This window comes from Chanodichthys erythropterus, chromosome 22, assembly GCF_024489055.1.
Source record: "Chanodichthys erythropterus isolate Z2021 chromosome 22, ASM2448905v1, whole genome shotgun sequence".
NCBI classification, from domain to species: Eukaryota; Metazoa; Chordata; class Actinopteri; order Cypriniformes; family Xenocyprididae; genus Chanodichthys; species Chanodichthys erythropterus.
This window is the reverse complement of record NC_090242.1, coordinates 30,364,008-30,388,094: the sequence shown is the minus strand read 5'-3', so window position 1 is coordinate 30,388,094 and position 24,087 is coordinate 30,364,008. Positions and strand designations below refer to the sequence as shown.

At 41.9% G+C, this 24,087-nt stretch overlaps 1 protein-coding gene across 2 annotated transcripts in view; it reads left to right on the top strand.

Moving 5' to 3' along the window:
• plrdgb (PITP-less RdgB-like protein) overlaps window positions 1-24,087 on the top strand; it is a 118,633-nt gene that overhangs the window by 209 nt on the left and 94,337 nt on the right. The window lies entirely within an intron of this gene.

The following is a 24,087-nucleotide window of genomic DNA, read 5'->3' as shown; positions in this document are numbered from 1 at the left end:
CTCTTTGGCTCACTGACACAGCAGGGCATTTATGAGATCTCTGTGAATAGGAGACAAAATTAAGTGTTCAGTCATTGTAAATATGTTACACATGTGGGTTATTTGTAAATATGATTTAGGTTATTTCTAATTAAAGCTAAATGTATACAGGTTATTGGCTCTTTATTAGTTATATGAATATTCTTTCAGCATTTGTTTTTGATACGTACATGTTTCCGGTGTATCTGCTCACGCCCACTGTCTAGCTATCATTTGGAGACATAGGCTACCAAATAAGCTTCTCAAAAGTTTATGAGAATCCATTGAAATGTTTATGTATCATGGGTGTATGTGGTTAAGGTTCTGTCTATTATGAGAGTGAGGAGTGAAATCCCATGTTTTTTTTTATTATTATTTTTTTATTATTTAATCTGAATATATGTTATATCATACCATAAATGGCTTTTTTAAATAACACATAACACATAAATAATACATTGTAAAAAAAAAAAAATAATTAAACTGTAAAACGAATATAAAAATGGTACAGTGACCACAGTATATATGGTATGGAAAATTATGTTATATTAACAGGATTATATATTAAATAGATGTAATATTACTTGTTGTAATAGATGTAATATTAAATAGAGTGGAAATTGTGGTTTATGGAAATAATTAATGGAAAAAATACGAATTATATTCAATTATATTCAACAACAACAAAAATGTAGTTTTACATTGAGGTATTAAAATCACCTTATAATGTACTGTGATAGAAACAGTTCCTGCATCACATTTGATAATATTTTATTTAAATATTTTTCTTCTTATTGCATTATCTTTGTGGACGATTATGTGCAACTTTATTCATTATGTGCCCCTTTTTATTGCACCATTTGTAGTATTCTGGTCATCAGTATATTTTAAGCAAAGCAAATTTTAATAGTCCGATATTAATATTTTTTGGTTTACTGTACATTAATGCAATGTGCAAATACTTGGAAATGGACATTTTCAAATTCTTCTGCAAAAAAAGTTTCCCAATAGTGAGGCATGTGTGTGTTTTTAAAGCTTAACCTTATGTTACATGGACAATGCTTTTTGATCATTGCATGCTGTTTTCATGTATTTTATACTTTTACCCATCCAATGACATAAATAGAACGCTGTTAACATGGTTACCAGGAAAATACATTCATTAAATTCTACCATGCACAGTAGATGCCCCAAATGTGTGTGGCCTTAATTTCTGAAAGAAAAGTGTGTGGCCCCATATACACCAAATTTTATAATCCATCTAATACACTAAGGACAGAAAATGAGGAAATCTTGATTTATTTAGGGACAATTATTGCTTCTGACATTCTGAGATCATATAATGTTGTTTGATTTGATTGACCACAGAGTGCAAAAGGAAATTTCAGTCCAGTTTCCATCAGCTAACTATGCGATACTTTGTCTCAAGATGCTTGTTTCAAGTACATCAAACAGCACTCACTGTCTCATCTGATGTGTTTCAATAGCCTCAATTAACCTGTGTCTTATTGAGCCTTACTCAGTACATGTCTGATCATACATACAGTAATTACAAACACAAAGGCACCGTTGTGCCCTGTGAGTGATGCTCTTGTTTCTCTGGTTATGGTGGCACTGGCTCAGCCACAGACATTGGATTGGACAGCTGTGCGGTCTGATGTTTTTGTTCTGTTTTGTGGGATAAGCATTGACAGAAATGTGATACAGCAAAACAAAATCCGCCTTTCTGAAAGCAAAACACCTCCACACAGTTTATGTTCAGGTGTTAAAGCAACTTGTCCATCTTTTTCCCTCACTCTCGCTTTACTATCAACACAGTTAAACCATATCACTTAATACAGAAAAAAAATGGTTTATGCATATTTTAGTTGTAATCGTTGGTAAAATTACATGTAAATGACTCTGAGACAAAGATAATGTGATGTGATTGAAAGATAAATGGAGAAAGAGTCAATGAGGGAAAGTCTGGCATTACAGCGACACTGTAATCTTAGTTCTGAGGATTCTGTCAAAGCCTCAGCAAGCTTCGGATATTATCCAGGGCTTCGGAATACAATATGAGGATGGTGTCTTGTATCGTTTGGAAGCTTTGAAGCCAAACAAAGGTTTATCTTGTAATTAATGTTCATTAGAACCAAACAATATTATTTTCCATAATTAATGGTGTCCAGATTTAAAGCCCTTGAATCTGCTTTGTACTTCTAGGTCAAATAAGCCGATAATCATTTTATGTTATTATTATTTTTATGAAAACCAATAAGTGTCAAATATTACAATAAATAAAAATAAATAAATTTTAAATGCTTCAAGTGAATTCAGGGATCACAATATTATAATGTACAGTATGAAAATGCTTTGGGATTTGCTTATTAAATATTTACTGTTTAAAGAATAACCTTTGAGTGTTAGATGACGGTAATGGTAATCTAACTGAAAAATAGGGGAAATAAGCATGCACAATTTAAAACATCTCTTTGCAGATACTGATATGGTACTGCATATAATGACATTTAGTATGAATATACAACATTTCCGCCAAAATAACTTTGTTACTACAGTAAATTTATGGCATGTTTTGTTATGGTGACATATGGAGACTATATAATTTTTGCTAGTCCATAAGTATGTTTTTCCTCACCAGTAAATGTCAAGTTTAATATGATTTGAACCTCCTTAAGCACAGAGTCATTTGAGCTTCCAATATAAGCTCATAACACATTTCACACAGCGCTGTTCAAATTGGACTGGGCCATGCGGTCGAAACAGGCCTGCCCTGCTCTGTACAGCGGGTCCTGCAAGTAAATTAGTCATGCTGTTTTGTCTGCTTCTTGAGTCAGTGGCTTTTGTTATTTTCCATGTGCAAAAGAAAATGGCAACACATCATGTAAAATTACAATTTCGCAATTTTTTAGTTGCGCAGACTGGGAAAATGGTCGTACAAAAGTAGTCGCAGTCAAGCGATTTCTTTCAGGCTTTTGAATAACAGAAAACATTTCTGTCTGTTAAATTCATAACCCTGACCACTCAAATTTCTCAATGAAAGCACCATAAAAAGTTAATATGACTGACTCATGCATTACAAATCTTTTGAAGCTGGCTTTGTGTTAGAAACAGAGTGAAAATTAATGCTGCGTTCATGCCATGTTGTAATTACCGTGATTGTAAGATGTTCCACTCAAAGCTGTTCACATCCTCGGACTGAGAATTATGCCTTTCTGTGCCAACACTATCAATGCCTAAATTAATCTGCTCCAGTCAGGTGGTACAGTGGTCACAAATTGAAATTACGAGTTCTACGAGGACGTGAAGGCTTTTATGACAATCATGGTATTTATAACATGACGCGAACCTACCTTAAATTTAAAATTAAAGGTCCTCTAAGCAATGCCATGCGTTTTTAGGCCAAAACATTTTTTGTCACATACAGCAAACATAAACTCACCATCCGCTAGCTGCCTGTCCCCTGAACACACTGTAAAGAAATGCGGTCTCTGTAGTCGCCACAAGCTCCAAAAACGACAAAAAACCCCCCAAAAAACTGGTGCAGCCTGGACCACGAAACATAATAAACATGCTCCAGCCAATAACCGTCAAGAATGATTTTAAATCCGCGTTCATGACTGTTTCAGGAAGCACGGAGGGGAGGGGAGGGGAGGAGGAGGGAGGGTCTAGCTAGCCTCTGTTTTGTTTGACAACACTTCGAATGTCAACAGAAAGTTACTCCACCCAGGATCGCTTAGAGAACCTTTAAATTCTCAAATAGCCAATGCCACATTTTAGACAGCAAGATTCCACAGCAGTGGATTCAAAAATGTGGTGTCTATTTACACTAAAGGCCCCAATATAAAGCGAAGTTCTTTTTCGTTCTTCGTTTAGGGGTAAAACCAAGTTCGAAAAACGTGAGCAGTGATATACTATAATCGAACACCTGATGCTGCCAACACTGCTGAGAATGCCGTTTAGATGAATATGTAAATATGTGCTGTGCATTTCTTCTCAATAACAAAATATATGTTATAATAACACAAAAATGAGAAAACAGCAAGCATTTTTATAGAAAGCATAAGAAAAGCGTCTGATCATAAAAACATTAGTAGGTTAGCACGAGCGCTGCAAATTAGCACTCAAGTCACGTTACGTTTATTTATATAGCACTTTATTCGTTAGATTAAATCAAGCAGATTTACAGTATCAAACATAAAAAACAGTGTCAGTGCCTCATTTCATCAGAAGCACAACTTCATTTCGCACTATAAAGCGGCTATCCAGTGTGTTCATGTTTTCACCTGCGGAGATCTTACCTCAACAAATTCAACACGGGAAGTGAGCCAGAGAAAAGTTCCAAGCGAATGAAGGCGGAGCCTCAGCGCACACCTCCTATTACGTTATCATCGCTGACCAATGGTAGTATGAAGGTGTTTTGCTTTGGCAAGCCATTTCGAACTTCCAAAAAGAACACAAAACAAACTTTGTTTTGGCCTGATTTTGTTCGAAATGACGTCACATCAGTTCATTCTTCAATTTCGTTTGATGTATATTGGGGCCTTAAGTGCAAATAGCATCCCTTGTTGGCAAATGCTATTTACACTAGCTCCGCCCACCAATGTCTGTTTGGGCCAAGTTTTAAGAAAGACACATAGATTTCAGTGTCTTCATTGGTGCAGCAGTAGTGAGTAAGGGTTACAGACCCAGCTTTTAATGCGATCAAAGCGGCTTCGAATTCGCCTTTTGCTGAGCTCGCATTTATTTTCAATAAAAATGAAAATAATGTTCTAAAAGTCTAAATAAACTGCGAAAGAGGGTTTAACAATATTAAAAGTGTTTATTGGGTAGGGTTAGGGGAAGGTGTAGGGAGGGTTTTTATTCTCCCAATAAGGCAGCATCCATTTAATAATTTTAATAAATATAATAATTTACACTCTATATTATTGCATCCTGTTAATGTACAAAAATACTGAGGTGCAAATAGTATCTGCCAATATAAAGGATAGATAGCATCTAATTACCATTTACTTTTATTGCAAAGAACTGATACTTTTACATGGTGTAAATAGAATCTATCACTATTTTCACCTCGTGTAAATAGAGTACCTCAGGGATGACGCATTTTTGTAGGCAAAACCCGGAAGCGAGTTAGCATTTTAGGGCTTCCGGTTCCATCGCTCCAAAGTCTATGGGTTTTTTTAAATGGGTTTTTGCTAAATCGCCTGAAATAAGGTCTGTGGTTAACAAAGACTCTAAATATTTTCACGTTTTGATCTATGACATAAAACGTCTCGGTTACAAAGGTAACCCTCGTTCCCTGAAGGAGGGAACGGAGACGTACGTCGGACAGACCGACGAATAGGAATCTCGCTAGAGAGGCCAATCTACTTCGAGTGTAACTAAACGAGCCAATGCACATTGGCATGCAATCATATGCATCAGCTGCTCGCCTCGCAGCGCGGGTATATAATGAGCAGCAGGTGCGTTGCATCTTCAGGTTTTCGCTGAGGAGCCGAACCGGATAGGCGGCAGCATCAGCGGGGTACAGCGACTGTGGCGACGGGACGTACGTCTCCGTTCCCTCCTTCAGGGAACGAGGGTTACCTTTGTAACCGAGACGTTCCCATTCAGTCGGTCACGTTCGACGTACGTCGGACAGACCGACGAATAGGAATCCCTACCAAAGCGCCACAGGAGCTGCCCCCTTCCAGCGCTCTGTTGCAAGCCACCTGAACCCCCTTGCCTGAGGATGGTGGGACAGGGCTAACACAGAGAGAGTCGATCACTGCTGTTCCCCAAAACCCATTCAGTGAGACTATTGGATAACGCTGGGAAAGCGTACCCTTCGCTGGGAAAGGAACGCTGCGGAAGCCACATCCTTCCCCGAAGGAGTTATGTGGAGAAGTACATATGGACTAACCCTGTAGGGCTGTGCTACATATGGAAGAGCTGGGGTGACTCCAACCCGATGAAGGGTAGGTTCTCCCAGAGGGAAAGACACGGGCTTCGTTTAGGAGCAACCGTGGAACCAACCATATGGGATCCCCGTAGGGTCACACATATGGAACCCAGCCTAAACCCGGTTCTCAAGGATACAACGGAGTATAGGCCTGGCGCCAGACGCTCCGCCACGTCGGCTGCCGAAGGGATATCGGAGGACTCGACAGGGTCTGCCTTGTAGGGACTCTCTGGAGAAAAGAAGCGCATGTAGCGCAGCAAGCCGACACTAAGCCGGGGCCTCTCCGTGCCTCTGACCTGTGGCGAGAACATGGGAGGAGACCGGCTCGACACGAAGGCTATAGTATCTAGCGAACGTGTTAGGTGTCGCCCAGCCCGCAGCTCTACAAATGTCTGTCAGCGAGGCGCCACGAGCCAGCGCCCAGGAGGATGCGACACCTCTCATGGAGTGAGCATGCAACCTGAGCGGGCAGGGCACACCCTGAGCTTGGTAAGCCAGGGCGATGGCATCCACTATCCAGTGGGCCATCCTCTGCTTGGAGACAGCCTTTCCCTTCTGCTGGCCTCCATAACAGACAAGAGCTGGTCTGAGGTCCTGAGGCTTTAGGTTCTGTCTATGTACAGTCGCAAAGCGCGGACTGGACAGAGTAAAGCCAGGGCTGGGTCTGCCTCCTCCGAGGGCAGCGCTTGCAGGCTCACCACCTGGTCCCTGAAGGGAGTGGTAGGAACCTTGGGCACATAGCCAGGCCGGGGTCTTAGTACCACGTGGCTATCACCCGGCCCGAACTCCAGGCACGATTCGTCGACCGAAAATGACTGCAGGTCCCCTACCCTCTTGATGGAGGCCAATGCCACCAGCAGCAAAGTCTTCATAGACAGAATCTTTAAGTCTGCTGACAGCAAAGGCTCAAAGGGAGCAATCTGAAGTGCTCTCAGCACCAGAGTGAGGTCCCAAGAGGGTATGGAGAGGGGACGAGAAGGATTTAACCGTCTCGCCCCCCTAAGGAACCTGATGACCAGGTCGTGCTGACCAACAGATTTGCCATCTAAGTGGTCGTGGTAAGCGGATATAGCAGCAGTATGGACTTTTGAGGGTGGAGGGGGAACAGCCTACGCTCCAACCCTACTGCAAGAAGGAAAGCACGACTCTGATCGAGCATCTTCGGGGGTCTTCCCGGCGAGAAGAGCACCACTTGACGAACAGGTTCCACTTTGGAGGCGTAAGCACGTCTCGTAGACAGTGCACGTGCCGAAGTGATGGTGTTAAGTACCTCAGGGGGTAAGTCACCTAGAACCTCCGCATCCCGTCCAAGGGACCAGACATGGAGTTTCCAGAGGTCTGGACGCGGGTGCCAAAGAGTGCCCCGTCTCTGAGAAAGAAGGTCTTTCCTCAGAGGGATGGGCCAGGGAGGGGCTGTCGCGAGGAGTGAGAGTTCTGGGAACCAGGTCCGGTTGGGCCAGTAAGGCGCAACTAACAAGACCTGCTCCTCGTCCTCCCTGACTTTGCACAGGGTCTGTGCAAGTAGGCTCACTGGGGGAAACGCATATTAGCGCAGGCCCCGGGGCCAGCTGTGAGCCAGTGCATCTGTCCCGAGTGTCCCCTCGGTCAGAGAGTAAAACAACTGGCAGTGGGAGGTTTCTGGTGAGGCAAACAGGTCTACCTGAGCCTTTCCGAATTCTCTCCAGATCAGCTGAACCACCTGGGGGTGGAGTCGCCACTCTCCTGGCAGCGCAGCTCGTGATAGCTCGTCGGCCACACGGTTGAGCACACCGGAGACATGAATGGCGCGAAGCGACCTCAGATGCTTCCGACTCCACAGGAGGAGATGGCGGGCGAGTTGTGACATGCGACGGGAGCGTAGACCACCTTGACGGTTGATGTACGCAACGGTCGCAGTGTTGTCCATACGGACCAGTACATGCTTGCCCTGAAGCAGGCCTTTGAGGCGGCTCAGAGCAAGGCGTACTGCCAGCAACTCGAGGCAATTGATGTGCCAATGCAGATGGGGTCCCGTCCAAACCCCTGAGACTGCATGCCCGTATTACGTGGCACCCCAGCCGGTGGCAGAAGCATCTGTGAACACCACAGCATGCCGGGACACCTGTTCTAGGGGCACTCCTGCCCGAAGAAACAAGGGGTCCGACCACGGACTGAAGGTTCGGCGGCACTCCTGAGTGATTGGCACCCGGAATGTGCCGCGCTGCCACGCCCATCTCGGGACTCGGCCGTGAAGCCAGTGCTGAAGCGGTCTCATATGAAGCAGACCGAGCGGTGTTACAGCCGCAGCAGCCGCCATATGCCCCAGGAGCCTCTGAAAGAACTTCAGTGGGACCGCTGTCCTGCCATTGAATGTATTCAGGCAGTTCAACACTGACCGAGCACGTTCCTCTGTGAGGCGTGCTATCTGCTCGACCGAATTCAACTCCATACCGAGAAAAGAGATCCTCTGCACCGGGGCGAGTTTGCTCTTTTCCCAGTTGACCTGAAGCCCCAACTGGCTGAGGTGTCTGAGCACCAAATCCCTGTGTTTGCACAACTGATCCCGGGACTGTGCTAGGCCAGTCGTCGAGATAGTTGAGAATGCGAACACCCCGTTCTCTCATGGGAACAAGGGCTCCCTCCACGACTTTCGTGAAGACGCGGGGAGACAGGGCCAGCCCGAAGGGTAGGACTCTGTACTGATATGCTCGACCTTCGAACGCGAATCTCAGGAATGGCCTGTGTCGCGGAAGAATTGAAACATGGAAGTACGCGTCCTTCAGGTCAATCGCTGCAAACCAATCTCGGGGACGGATGCACTCGAAAATGCGTTTCTGCGTGAGCATTTTGAATGGTAGCTTGTGGAGGCTCCGATTCAAAACTCGCAGGTCCAAGATCGGTCGTAACCCGCCGCTTTTCCTGGGTACAATGAAGTAGGGGCTGTAGAACCCCGACCTCAAATCGGCTGGAGGGACCGGCTCTATCGCGTCCTTCGCCAGTAGGACTGCGATCTCCGCACGCAGGACAGGGGCATCGGCATCTTTCACTGTAGTGAAGAGGACGTCCCTGAACTTGGGGGGGGAGCCGGGCGAACTGAATCGCAAAGCCGACCCTGATGGTCCGAAGGAGCCAGCGAGACGGACTGGGGAGCGCTAACCCGGCTCGCAGAGACCGTACAAGCAGGACCAAAGGGACCACCGGTGTACCCGCAGCAGGGCAGCGAGGTGGAACACAGGGACGCGGCTCGGGGGGCTCTCTTTGTGAGGCGGCCCGAAGCGGCGTCACAGTGTGCTAGGCAACACTTACCTGGCTCCACGGATGGACAGAGGGAGCAGTCGAGGCTTTGGCTGCCCGCTGCTCGCTGCTGTCCGCTGGCGACAGAAGAGGGGGATGAGAGTGGTGAGGTTTTTCTCCTCCCACTGCTCTCCAAACCCTCTTCAGACCTGGAAATGGAGGAACTGCTCTTTAAAATTTGGGTACCGCTGCCTCTTGGGTCAGTGGCGGAACAGAAACAAACCCAATAAAGGATTTACCACCTGGCCCTCCTCCAGGGGTGGAAGAGCAGCCCCACCCATCTCTGGGTCGCCCGTCTCAGGGGTGATTCTCACCAACCAGTTAAACAGCTGCAGAGACGGGAGGCGTCATCTCCCCGCAATGGATACAGCAGAGCCTGCTGGGCCGGAGTTTCTTGCAGGGGACGACACCCTTGGCGACGAGCAGACTGAGGGGCGGCCCAAGAGGAACTCAATGGTTTGTCACGGGAAGCTCCCCTATCCGCTACTAACTGAGGAGAACCGCTGGGCTCAGTCCTCGACAGTGTCACCGAAAGGCCACCTCGTAAGATGGGAGCATTGAGAAAGCATTTAGCTTGACAACCTCTCACACCTCACAAGGTAAGCCAGGGGGCACTTCTGGACCACGGAGGTGGACATCGTCTGGCTGAGGGCCTGCGCCGTGACTTTGATCACGGTTAGTCAACAAGCGCAGCTCAACCCCAGCACAGAACTACCCTCATGCAAAAAGAGTGCCTTGGCCTCACATGCAGGGTGGGTGTGGTCTGTGTACAGCCACCCCATCCAAGAGGGTAGTGAGAGAGGAAAAACTTATGCAGATTCTGGCACCTTTGGCATTCCATATTTATGGCACCAATATACCCCCATACTGCCAAGTTTTCCATGCACATCTGGAAGACCCAGGAAAGCATGGCTGTAAACTCTGAATCTGAGTCAGCATAAGCACACACCATTACAGTGGGCAGCGTCACCCTCATTTCCAGAGCATAACAGCACTCTCTCCGATGCTGCAATCGACGTCTGTCCCTCAGCTGGAGCTCTGAATGAAATGCTAGGTTCCCCTATGAAAAGGACCAGCAATCCAATCCAGAAACTGCACAGCTTGCAATGCGCTAGAGAGGGAGGGGCCCTAGGGGGTTGGTTCCCCGAAGGAACCCCTCAACCTCATGTCACCCAAGCCATATCAGCAAAGTAGACCTCTTCTGGTGCACCAGAGAGGGCGCTACAATGGAGATTACGCAAGGGAACCGCGCATCTAGAGCGCCGAGCGAGCGCTGTGTTGCCGTGACAACCCGCGCTGCAGCCCGGCAGCTCGACGGCACACGACACGCAGAGGAGCGAGAGGTTTGCTCTCGCTGATCTCCGCGGTCTCCCAGAGTGTCGGGCAGAGCCGCGGCTGTGCTTTTACACACAAGCGGCAGCTGGCCAACAACAGAGGGGACTCAAGCTTCCCGGAGAAAGAAGAGTCACGACCGGCGTGTCGACGTGATCATGTTCTCATATGAAAACATGAACACCCACGAACATCATTTCAGCACGCGCCCAGACATGCGAAACGGTGATCGTGGCCGTCAGTGAGGACAGGAACGATCGCATCCAGAAACACAAGTAGGATGTCGTCTTTAAAAAGACGCAAATCTACTTGTGTAAGCTCTTTCAGGGACTTTACTCTTTTAGAAGTGCTGAAGCACGCAGGGGAACGGCCACCGCAACACAGACAGGGATTGTGTGCAGCCTGTCATATGCCTTCTCTCTCTTTGAAGGCGCTCACTCTTACCAGCCGTAAAAACGGCTTTTCAGCGCTCAAAAGCGCACCGTACCGGCCGTGAGAACAGCCTTCTGACGCTGTCAAACAGCTATTTGCTCAAAAACGGCAAACGAAACAGAAAAAGAGAGGACGTCGACCCCGCTGCTGTGCTGTTCGCCCGCACTCGGAAAAAAAGAGAAGTTCAACCAAAAGCTTGACTCGTCTTCTAGCAGACACTCGCTTGCAGAGAACAGGAACAACACCGTTCGGCTCCGAAGCGAAAAGCTGAAGATGCAACGCACCTGCTGCTCATTATATACCCGCGCTGCGAGGCGAGCAGCTGATGCATATGATTGCATGCCAATGTGCATTGGCTCGTTTAGTTACACTCGAAGTAGATTGGCCTCTCTAGCGAGATTCCTATTCGTCGGTCTGTCCGACGTACGTCGAACGTGACCGACTGAATGGGAACACCAGTTATAACCTGCTTGCGATTTTTTTTAAACCTTTACTGTGTCTTAAAAACAGCGGTTGCTAACAAAGTGCTAAAACGGACTACTTCCTTTGGCTTCCTTTAGACGTCATCATGACAAACAGGACATTTGGACAGTATTGCTCATGAAAAAGTGGATAAGTATTCATACACAGTGCAGATTTTTTTGAGGAGGCACTGCCTCCCTTGCCTACTCGGAGGAAACGCCCCTGTTGTTAAACATAGCATATTTTCTGCGATTTTCCAAAAGTCTATGGGAAAAATGAATAGGCTTTCGATGGAGGGAAACCGTGCGCTGTTAACTTCCAGGTTGGCCTACAAAAACACGTCATCCCTGAGGCACTCTATAGCATTTCACTAAGAAAATGCTGCTATTTTCACTTAGTGTAAATAGAATATATTGCTATTTACACTTAGTGCAAATAGCACCTTTTACTATTTGCACTTAGTGTAAATAGCTGCTGCCAATAAAAAAACCCTAGAGACTAGTTAAGGCCCCTTCATACCAAGAATGATAGCGTTCACAATAGAGTCCAGACCAATGCACGACAACATTCTGTTCATCATAAGTATGCACTTTTAAGTAAGATGGATCGTTCATCCTTCCCTCTGCCGTTATCATGGTAGTTGTCACGTGGACTGTTCTATTGAATTTATTGTACTTGGTGTGAATGGGCCTTTAAACATAAGCGCCAAGTTTTTAGTAAACTGTTATTCTGCAAAAGACGCAAGATGTGAACGCAAGTCTCAATCACCACAGTTTAGCGCCTTCGTACTTATGGAAAGCAGCGTATTGGAATGCAAAAATGCATTTTGCATGAATGACAAGGAAAAAGTTGATAGATTGATGCTTCCTTATGAGAGTGTGTGATATGGTTTCTTGCCTTTCCTCTCTTAAAGCCTTAACTCACAAAATTCTGCACACTGCATGGGCTGTTAAAAGTCTTTTTTTTTTGTAGGATTACTGTTCTTGGTTCTTAGTGCAAGCCTTAGGGCATCAGTTTATGAGAAGCCCTCAGTAGCAGCTGGTTTCTCAGAGCGCCAGCAGGGCTGAGTGTTACTGATATAGTGATATAGATTTAGTCACCCCTGTCCACTGCAGGTTCCAGACAAGCAGTGCATCCACACTTCTATCTGTCTGATCAGAGACTGATCCATTGTGTCAGTACTGCATGTGGCAAACAGCAGGTAGACATAAAAGCAAGGACACATCTGCTAAAAAAAAGAAGAAGATTAAAAAAAAAGCTAAAGACAACAGTGGCAGAGAAAAACAGAAAGCTTGAATGCAAGAAAGAAAGTGACAGATATATAAGACTGAGAGGTCAAACGCAGCAGAGATAAAATGGATGTCTTCTAAATTCATCCTTTCTGGTTCAAGTATTCTGCCAGACTACATCTCACTATTATTACAATATTATTTTATGCCAAATATCTCAAATTTTTGCCAGTTGCTGATGTATTGTAGTACATATTGAATATTTTAATGGTATGTCCTCACATCTGAAATACAAATTTCAGTATGCAGTGTTGTTTCAATGTCAAGCACTGCCCTTGTCCAGCTGTGTAAACAAGTCAATATAGTTAAAAAAATGCGAACAGTAGAGGAGAGTTGTTCTCTGTAGTACAAATTCTGCCATTGGCTCTGTAGGATGCATTTTAATGAGGAGATGTCTAGTGAAATGAACTCGGTTTTAGTGTTTCAGCTTAATATGAGATAGACTTCCGTCTTGCAGCCGCCATATGGTGAAAAACAACTTGTATGTATGTATGAATTAAAGAAAAAAAAGGGAAAATACTACTTCAAGTCATAGTTCCATGGTTGACAGGTTTTCAAATAATTTAAAGAGTTCTGTCTTGGTTAGAAGCTGTGAGAGAAATAAAAGTATTGACCATCAAAGGAAAAGTAAAAGGCCTCAACAATGAGCCTTGAGGAACTCCTATAGTACGAATGGCAAAAGATGCTTGAGAGTCATAATCAAAGCTTGAGACAAAAAGAAACTTGGAAGGATTATGGAGTCAGCATAGTTTGAAATGCCCGTTATTATGAAGGGACAGGTTTTGTTAGAACTTGAACAAACACTCTTGCAATCCAGTGACTGAATGAAAACTGCCTGTAAAGATGAAACAATACAAGCTTGTGACAACCTAATGAGAGTTGTTGATAGTAAGTTGTGGTAATACAATTATCATATATTTTTAGACCTCTGTAGACAAGAGGTGTCAAAAGGAAAATAGGTAATTAGTATTGGTTACAGATGTGACAGTTTAGTAGTGTAGAAATATTTACAGCAGTGTTCCAAGAGTGATTTTATACAGTCCAACTTTTTTGTATCATTCATTTTTAGTGTTGGAGAAAGTTACTTTTAAAAGTAATGCCTTACAATATTGTGTTACTCCCTAAAACAGTAACTAATTACGTAATATTTTGTAATGAGTTACGTTACTTTTGCATTACTTTTTCTCATTTGGACTGGGCTTGCTTGTTTGTTTTTTTTTCAATAACAACCAAAAAAATCTATTTTTGGCAAATGTAAAGGCCCTTTCACACCAAAAGTGGAATGAGTAAGCCTCAGGCTGAAGGAAATGCAAATTCACATCTTAACAGTAGAGGGAACAGCTCAAACAAACCTTTCACGTGTGCTGCCCTTCTGAATTGCAGAAGTAAAGGATGCAGGAGAAGAAAAAAAAAAAAAAAAAAAAAGAAACAAACAAATGTGATGTTTAGTCATTTTTGCTTATTAGTATGGTCAGCAGCAAATACATTGGTTAATAATAAAGTAAGATTAAAAACAAAGCATAATTGTATTTAAAATATATTTAATTATTAAAATAAATGTAATTATTGAGTTTACATTTCAGTGTTTTTATTCATTTTTCAATACTGAATCTGTTTTTGTGCAAGTGAGATGAGTAAATGCATGCTCACATTTAGTGTAGAACTACAACAACCATCATGTTTACACATTACACATTGCACATTTACACATTCCCTGTGCTTTCAGAGCTTCAGTAAGAAGTATGGTCAGGCAAATGATTTATGTATTCGCCTGCCTAGTTGCCATAGCTTTGCGGACACTGCTAACTCATTGGTAATGATGTTAGTTAACACACAAAAAACGTAGTCTATGCCGTGTCTAACTCTGGAATGTTCGTGAGTGTACTTAAGTAAAAATCGGTCTTTACAACTTTTACTTGTAATGGAGTAGTAATATTTGAACAATAGCATCTGTACTTTCACTCAAGTAAGGAAGTTGTGTACTTTGTCCATCTCTGATTACCCCAACACTACTCCTTCTGTCTGTTTTTGCTTGTTTTAGACAGACTGTGCTTTAGTGGTTGGTATTTTTTAGTGACTATTTACGCAGGTTACATGGTTACACCAGTAGGTGGCAACAAGTGGCTATGTTTAAGGCTGAGTCATTTGACTCACTGAATTGATTCATTTAAAAATTCATTCAGGAACTAAATGGTCTTCATTAATGAGTCATTGTACCATGTTCTCCAACATTTGTTTAAAAGCGTTGTTTAAAAATCATTCAAAAACACACTGATGAGTGTTGCAACACTTAAACTAAGGCTTTGTTTGGATCTACTTGTGTTGGTGAAGCAAAAACAGACACAGTAGCTGGAAATGTTGTCTAAAATGTAATTTTTTTTAATGAACTGCCGAATAAAAGCCACCTTGTTATTCCGCTAACTTCTTATACACAGTTTAAATTGGGCATAACGCTTCTGTTGTATGGCACATTCTTTTTAATCTGATGCCTTTATTGTCAAGTGCTAATGTTGGCACATAATTTAATAAACCTTTATTTTATCACTAAGGCAACCAGCACCTCAACTGGGAAAAAGTAGGAACAAAACAATTACGTTGTCTTGCACCGGAAAAAAAAAAAAAAAAATTGTTAATTAAAGCTGGCAGGATGAGTGGTTGTTTTTTATTTATTTATTTCAACACTCATTTATGTAACATAAGACACAGCACAGAGAGTAAAAAATGTAGGCTTATGGCATGTTTTACAAAATGCGCTGTTGTTCTCTCTGTCACTTTGCCTTTTTCAGTCTAGTATTTTTTGTGATGGTTTTGCTCTGTTTTTTTCCCCCCAGAAGTATTGGTCTGGCAGAGTGTAGACTGTGCTACATGGTCAAAGGGTATCTGATAATGTTTTCCTCAAGTATCTAAAAGCCCTCTGTTGCAGGAGCTCCTGAGAGTCCTTGAGAAAAGAGATTTAAAAGGAAAAAAAAAAAAAGTGAATCAGGGCAGTTAAAGGACTGGAAAGAAAGCGGGACAGCACTAGGGAGGTCAGATAAAGATGAAGGATCAAATATGGCCATCACAGGATTCAGAGTCAAAGGAAGTGTTATTGTATTGAATGTCTGGCTGGATATTTTGTGAGGTGCAGAGGTCTTGCTCACCGATTACAAGCCTCATTTGAAAAGTAGCAAGATACCCTTGCCAGGTGTGAAACCATCTGCTCATCTGAACACCGGTATCCATCTAGAGTGGATCCATTAGTGGGCTTAAAGATATGAAAAATGTGACACACAAATTTAGCTTTCTACAAAATAAACATACCAGATTGACTTTCTAATAACTTTATGTTTTAAAATTGTAATCTGGTTAATTATGGATTCATTCATGCCCACTGTTTTGATTAATTCTTTCAGAGCTGCCCTAAAGTCCATAACAACAACAATAACACACACACGCAAAGCACACAAACTTGTAGTGCATTATTTGTATATTTATGGGTTTTGTAACACAATTTGTTCAGGTATCATATTTTAGCCTACATGCTGAAATTAATTACCATGTTTTATATCCTGATAAATCATAGATGACATGTTTGTACTCAAAAATGCAGTGAGGCATATTTTTTAGATGTGTCACATGGAATTGTATTATACACCTTTCGTATATGATTGATATTCATTAAAAACACAAAATTAACCTGTTTTCATAAATGACAGTTAGTAATCACAAATAATGTATTCCAATCCAGAAATCTCAAAAACAATGATTTTATTTTACCTGATATACTACGCAGTTATCAGCTTTGTGGCAACATACTCTGTCATCATTTCTTGTAGCTAAATACAAAATAAGGCATTTTGTGTTTGTTTAGGGATTATTTATGGTCTGTTGAAATCTAATCTCCCTCCTCCCCATGGTTCTCTGAATGGTTGTTTTTTGAGAATAGATTTTACACTTGTTGTGGCCAATTTTTCACCCTTCTCTCCAACATTATCAACTTTAATTCTGCTTGAGTTGGCATGACAGCTTGTTGATGACATCCATGCTTTCCACTTCCTGTCAGTTTTAAATATGGTCAGATGCAGGGGCATCATGCACCTGTTTTGTTAGAGGGGGCACTGGCCGTTCTCTCTCACTTGGTGCCCTAGGCAAGTTAAGACATAACAAATATAAACAGAAACATAACACACATATGCTAAAATGAAAAAATGATAATAAAATGGAATTGACAAATATAATATAAGAATTATTGCATTCAGGTCTTTGTTTAGAGTATGAGAGAGGACAGGCTTTCAAATCCTAATGTATAATTTTAATAAACCAAAATAACTAAATAACTAAATAGAGGTACAGCCAATGATCACAATAAACTTTATATGGAAAAATTTCCTTTGTGTTTCACGACATAAAAACATAGTTATTAATTATCGAAAATACCCTAAACTTTTGAATGGTATTCAAATATCAACTTGTAAGTTCAGGGTCAGTTTTTTTTAAAGAAATACATACTTTTATTCAGCACAGACACATTTAATTGACCAAAAGTATTATTATTATTGTACTGTTTTTGACCATCTGCATGCTTTGCAGAAAAGAAATAATTTTCTTGTCTCCCCTGTAGAAAAAGTGTATACTTTCCTCAAAACCAGAGAAAAGTGAGTAGAGAGTTGGAATGTAAATTATGGATTTGATAATGGTAGGTGTGAATGAATAATTTTCCTATTTGCTTCGAAAGGTTATGTTTGATTGCATAGGCTCAGATGTATTCCAATCAATTTTTGAATTCCATTTGTTTTCAGACAAAGCCGGTGAAATAACTATTGATTCTAAAGATCAATTTAGCAGTCACCTTTTTATCCGGCCATGGAATGTAATCCAAATGATCGTATGGAATGCTCATTTAGCAGAGGAAATGCATTCCTAACATTCTCCTTCCTAAGCCTAGTTTTTAAAATTGGCTGTGTTCAAAGGCAGTTTAGTTTTCAGCTCGTGTCTGTGCCAAGGAAGATTTCAAAGCAACTGCAAGTATATCAAAGAACCATTAAATGAATCACATGTGTGTCCGAGATAATCGTTAATTAAAGTATGTAATTGTTTTTGATGTTCTCCAATTCAAACAAAATTAAATTCCCTGATAAATGTAAACACTTAATTGAGAGATCAGTTATCAAAGCTCCATGTTTCCATAAACTATTAATATTCTACCAACGTTGACAGTTGTTGTGATGTTAAGAGTCGCTGTTCTTTAAGTTGCTCTATTCTGCATGATGCTACTACTGCAACCAATAAATGAAGGACATTACGCAATATATAACCATCAATACCTATTAAAGTAAACCTATTTAAAGCCCTGTTTGCACCTCTGTGAAGTCGTCTGTCGGCACACAGCTTTGAAGACGTGTCTTTTATACTCTCTCGGCCAAAAGTCTTTGAGGAACTGCTGTTCTTTACTTTAGAAGCCCAGTCTCTGTTGTACTTTTAGATCCAGTGTATGCAAATACATTATTGCTGCAAGCACCGAAACTCCCAGACTTATTAAAATCCAGGCTTTTGTTTATGTTTGCATCTATTCCTGGGTATATTTCCGAGAAACAAACCAGAAGATGAATAGCTTCATTATAACCCCACAGGGAAAGGCGAATGAGTGTTTGTATATGTGAAGGGGCTTAGAGACATCATACTCTACACCTTTTTTAATAAGACAAGAGGAAGAGAGCAGATAAGGTAAAATGAGATAATAATGTTTCAGCAGTAGAAGCTCCAATTAAAACTGTGCCACTTGTATACCACGAAAAAATACTAATTAAATCTTTAAAACAAAAAAGATGCAATTAGCTGATTTGTTTGGTTGACACTTGTAAGATCATGAAAGTAACTGCTCATCAAGTTAGAGAGCTCAAAATGTTCACTGATTATGTAAAAATTCAGCACTTGTTGTTGGGTATTGTGTATGATCTCAAAACACTAAAAATGTTTAATTGTATTAAAAAAAGTATACAATGTACATTACATTGAAAGGACTGAAAGTTTTTTAGACTCAAAGACAAATTGCATAATCATAAATTACCAGTACTGCTTGTATAACGACAGATAAATATTACAAAATACACACAAATATATATTATATTTAACAAATATTATTAAAACCCCTCACTGAATGCAACCCTAGGTGTCTGACCAACCCCCAAGGTAATAAAACTGGTTGCCATGGTTTTATGAGCTGAAACTAATGCAGGCCTTTGCATAGTTTAGTCAGGCCCACAGGAAAGACACAGATAGTCCACAAAACAGACTTTTCTGCATTAATTTATAGATTAACTCATCTATAAATGAAAATGCATTCCAGGACATTGTGTTTATGATTATGTTTTGTGCAGCGTTTTTTGTATGGTATTTGTTTTATGCATATTTTATGATAAGAACCAATGGTTAACGTAAACTAACCTATGCCAAGTTGGTGCCTATGAGCTTGTATTTTGAAGATTTAAATGCTTGTGTATAAGATATGTCGATAACGGTGCAACACCTCAGTATTACAAGAATCTTTAATAGTTTCTTCTTCAACAACTTAGCCAGTTGTAATCATCCTCAAAGACAAAAGAAGTTCCCGCTACAGAAATTCCTCTTTTCCCTGGTCATGTCCACCCTGGGAAGTGTGACTTCTCCCGGACCCTAAAAGCCAGTGCCCGAGGAGGATCCTGGGAATCCCCTAGCAGGACCGTGTCCCAAACACTGAAGTGCTCCCAGATAGCATGTAATCGGCCCGAGCTCGGCTGCCCCGCGGTGCCTGCAGCTCAGAATCGGCATCAGCGTGTGTTAACCGGGCCGATTGTGGCCCGCAGCTCGCTTTTGTCACATGTATATTTGTTACGGCTGTAAAGCACTGGGCTGATTCCTGTTCACTGTAACTGGCCCTTCTCTGGCTATAGAGATCTGTGCCACTTCTGGCAATGACTCGGCTTATGTTCACTCACAGATGGTTACATAAGCAATAATTAAAATTGTCTTTGTTTCCTGGTAGTATCTGATATGAATTAACTAACGTTACATGTTTATTGTAGCGTATTGTCAATAACAACATATCTGCGGTAAAACGTAATATAATAAAAGTGCCATATAAGAAAGCGCATTCTCTAATATGTATAATATCAAATCTATTTATAAGTAATGTAGTAATTCATTCTTTTACACGCTTTCATGTATTTTAAACACGCTTCACTGCGCGCTCAGGTGATTCATTCATGCTCACACGCGTGGCAGTGGGAGGGGTCTCGTACCTGTGGGAGTGGGTGAATCCGGTTTGGAGCGGATGCAAGCAAAACAATGGATTATTTACCAAGAGATATTAAAGTTTGAGGTCATTTCGACAACATTCTGGTAAGCATCGACGCACATTTACATTTGTAGTATGTTTACTTAGCAGACCTTTATAAAGGAACTTGCTAAAGTTAACTTCACGTGACTGCCGCAAACGCGGCTTTCTTGCCTTGTCTGAAAACTTTCGGTATGCCACTACAGCTAATAAATGAATTAAATCTTTTTCATCAGTGTATAATTTTTAAAAATGTGGTAAATATTTACAATAATTGTATAACAACTTCTTTTATTTGATGTAATATAGTATTGTAATTGTTTTGTAAATAAAATCTTTTCATGCCAATCAGATCAAGTGAGTTCTTTTCAAATGGACATATAGCTTAATTGCTTTTCAAAATAGTGTGATGTTTGTATAGATTTAAGTAATGTTATGTATTATAATTTATATAATTAAAATGTAAGTAAGCATTTTGGCTGGGTATCATATTTAACTGAAAAATGAATGAACAGTATGGTAGATGTAATAATGGGGCTTGGCTGTGATACCGGCTTGATTTTGGCAGTGTCGGCATGGTAACGGCTGCCGTGCCTGGCCCGATTGATTCGGGCCGGAATAGGGCAGTGAGTACACCAGGCATCTGTCCCGATCGCAGCAGAAAGAAACGGGCCGAGTGGTAAGTCTCCGGCAGGCGAGAATCTAACAGGAACTGGCTCGAGTGTATTTTGCTATCTGGGCTGGCTTAGGTAAAAACATTCAGCATGCACGCACTCCTCTCACTTGGCCATGTCTGCCGAATGCAGGATGGACGGATTCCTAAGGACATCATGTATGGTGAGCTCGCCTCTGGCACTAGACAAACAGGCAGACCAGCGCTCTGGTACAAAGATGTCTGTGAGCGTGACCTGAAAGCTGGAAGCCTGAATCCTACAGACTTGGAAGCTACCACCGCAAACCGTGTAAGCTTGCGGCTCACCGTAAAGACCAGCATAAAACTGAGCGAGGGAAAGAGAGAGGAACAGCGGGAGGAGAAGAGGCAGCATAGACGACAGAGAGCAGAGCCAATGCCCACAGAAACAGTCACAGGCTTCACCTGTAGCAACTGCAACAGACTCTGCCGCTCTCGTATCGGACTGTTCAGCCACAGCAGGCACTGCAATTCCACAACACACTGACTTGAGTGCAGATACTCCATTGTCTCCAGAGACCGAAGGATGCCAGAGACTTAAAGATTGTGAACCTCCTTTGTTAAAAAAGGAGTTTTGTAATGAATACTGATGATTCTTTCCGGGTTTTTTATTCTTCCCCATAGCTCCTCATGTTTCCCACTTCCGGTCTCACTCTATCATTCCTCATTTTACCCATGTACGTGTGACTTGTGTGTATGTATGTGTTTGTTAGTTTAGTTATGTGTTTGTGATTTAGTTAATAAAACCTGTGCACAATACATATTTGGTTCTGACTCTCTGTCTGCAAGAGATTGTCTCTTAAACGATCAGCTCTTATTACCAGCTCTAAGCACTTTAAATGCTAAGAAAGAATTATGTCTCTGTGGCCGTGACAAATACCATTCTCTTAGAATTAATTAATAATCAATACTGAGTGTTCACAGGATGAACTGATTTATTGATTGTAATTTCAATGTAGCTACATCAAGTTAATCTGATTAACTGATTAAAATATTCATAATTAATCATAACTAATAATCATAGTTATGAATAATTATTCATATTTCCCCTTTGAGTTCATTCGTTACAGGTGTCACATTATGGACTCTTATTTTGATGTTCTATTTTGTTTCCCTTAGTTCCTGTTTCCCTGCTCTGTTTAGTTTTGGTTTCCTTGGCTTCTGATTATGTCCCTGTTTGTTATCATTGTTATCTACTTAGTATTTAAGTTCTGATTTGGTTTTGTTCCTCATCTGGTATTAACTTGTGTTTACTCCTGTGATTCCTGGATAACTGAGTTAAAGGACTAGACCTATAGCTAATTTAGCTAATCCTGTCTTCTGCTCATTCTTGCTGAGTACATTACAGAATACTGGAACCTCAAAATGAGTATAGTTAAAGGACTAGTTTACTTTCAAATAAAATTTTCCTGATAATTTACTCAACCCCATGACATCCAAGATGTTCATGTCTTTCTTTCTTCAGCCAAAAAGTAATTAAGGTTTTTGAGAAAAACATTCCAGGATTATTCAACCAAACGGTTGAAGGTCAAAATTACAGTTTCAGTGCAGCTTCAAACGATACCAGACAAGGAATAAGGGACTATCTTTTTTTTACTTTTTTTTTCACCTGGGTGGTGGAGTACTTGAGGGTGGTTATGGCACAGCAGTTCACCTCTCAGCATCTGAGAGCCAGAGGAGGATCCCGTCAGCGCTGTGTATGCCACACATTATGAGGCTGAGCCTGCCATCGGGGTCGTCCTGGAGTTGAACTGCGTTACCCAGCTCATCCCAAAGCCAGAAGCGGACCATTTCCTCATAGATCTGTGGTCCACGGATCCAGTTCCCTCCCTAATCCCCAACCTCGAGGCGATACCCTCTCTGTTGGTCTCGTTCGGCTGTCTAGATGCTCTGGTTCTGTCCAGAGACCTTCCTCTTCTGATGTTCCCACCCAACTTCCTGGTCACATCTCTTCAACTGGTTATGTCCAGTCCCCTGGATTTATCAGCTCCACTGGTGTCGTCCTGCTCCTACGGCTCTTTGGCTCCATCTGTGGATTCCCAACCACCAGCTTGCCATGAGGTCCCTGGCTTCACTTCAGACCTCCATGCCCATGTCTCCACCATGTCAGCCCGGTCTTGTGTAGGTACAGTGTTTGTCACTGGGGCAGATCCCTAAGGTACAAAACTGAAAAGGTACTAATATGTACTTTTAAAGTACTAATATGTCAAATGAGTCAACAGCTCCACCTTGTGCTTCTGGGCCATGGATGTCTCCCTGGTCAAATAGCCTTTCTGCTCCGCCTGTTTCTCCACACACCCTGGTTCCACCTTCATCAGTCAGTCCCCGGGTTCTGCCCGGGCATTCAGCCAAAGTTTCACCCTGGTTCCTCCACCGTGGCGTATCTCCTCCTCATCCCTGTCCATCAACAGGTCCACAGCCTCCTCCACAGCACCTCCCTTCCACACTCAAACTATCAGTTATGGAGTGAGGACACACCTTCTGGGTGGGGAAGTACAGTCACAGTTATGGACTCTTATTTTGATGTTTTGTTTCCTTTGTTCCTGTTTCCCTGCTCTGTTTAATTTAATTTCTCTTCATTTCTGATTATGTCACTGTTTGTTTCTATGGTTACTTATAATGATCAGCTGTGATCTCCTTAGTATTTAAGTCCTGAGTTTTGTTCTGTTTCTCGCCTGGTATTGTCTTTTGTTTATTTATACAAGCTGTTACTCTGCCTTATGCTGTTTACTCCTGTGATTCCTGGATAATTATGTTTCATTTGATTAAAGGACTATAGCTAATACTTTCTTCTGCTCATCCTTGCCGAGTACAATACATCAAATGGGAGCAAAGAAAATGACTCCTCGTCAGATGGGATGGAGGCCCCTTTGGAAATCCACTACTTTAATGAATGTACCTCAATGAGCCTCTCATTAAGGTCTCATAATCTTCATTAAGCCACATCTGGAGCAAACGACCTGTAGGAAAGGTGTAATGTTATCCACATCAATATCCTAATTATGTCTAATTTCCAAAAGGTTAGATAATTGCTTATGTAATTATCACAAATGCAATTGCTGTGGTAAGAATGTGTCAAGAATATAAATTTAGGATCTAATACTTATTATATTATTCTAGTGCCACAAACTACAGTTTCAGCACACTCTCATGGCAATTCATAACTATTATGTTTTGCCAAATTAGTGGCAAATTCATATAAGTTCCTACAGTCTCATTCATACATTATCATATGATCTGCTTATGCCCCACTAAGGGATGAACATTCATGTTAATTTTTTCTTAAAAATAATACACATTTGTTTAAATCAAATTGTATGAATTCATTTGAAATGGCCAACTTGAAAAAAGTTGA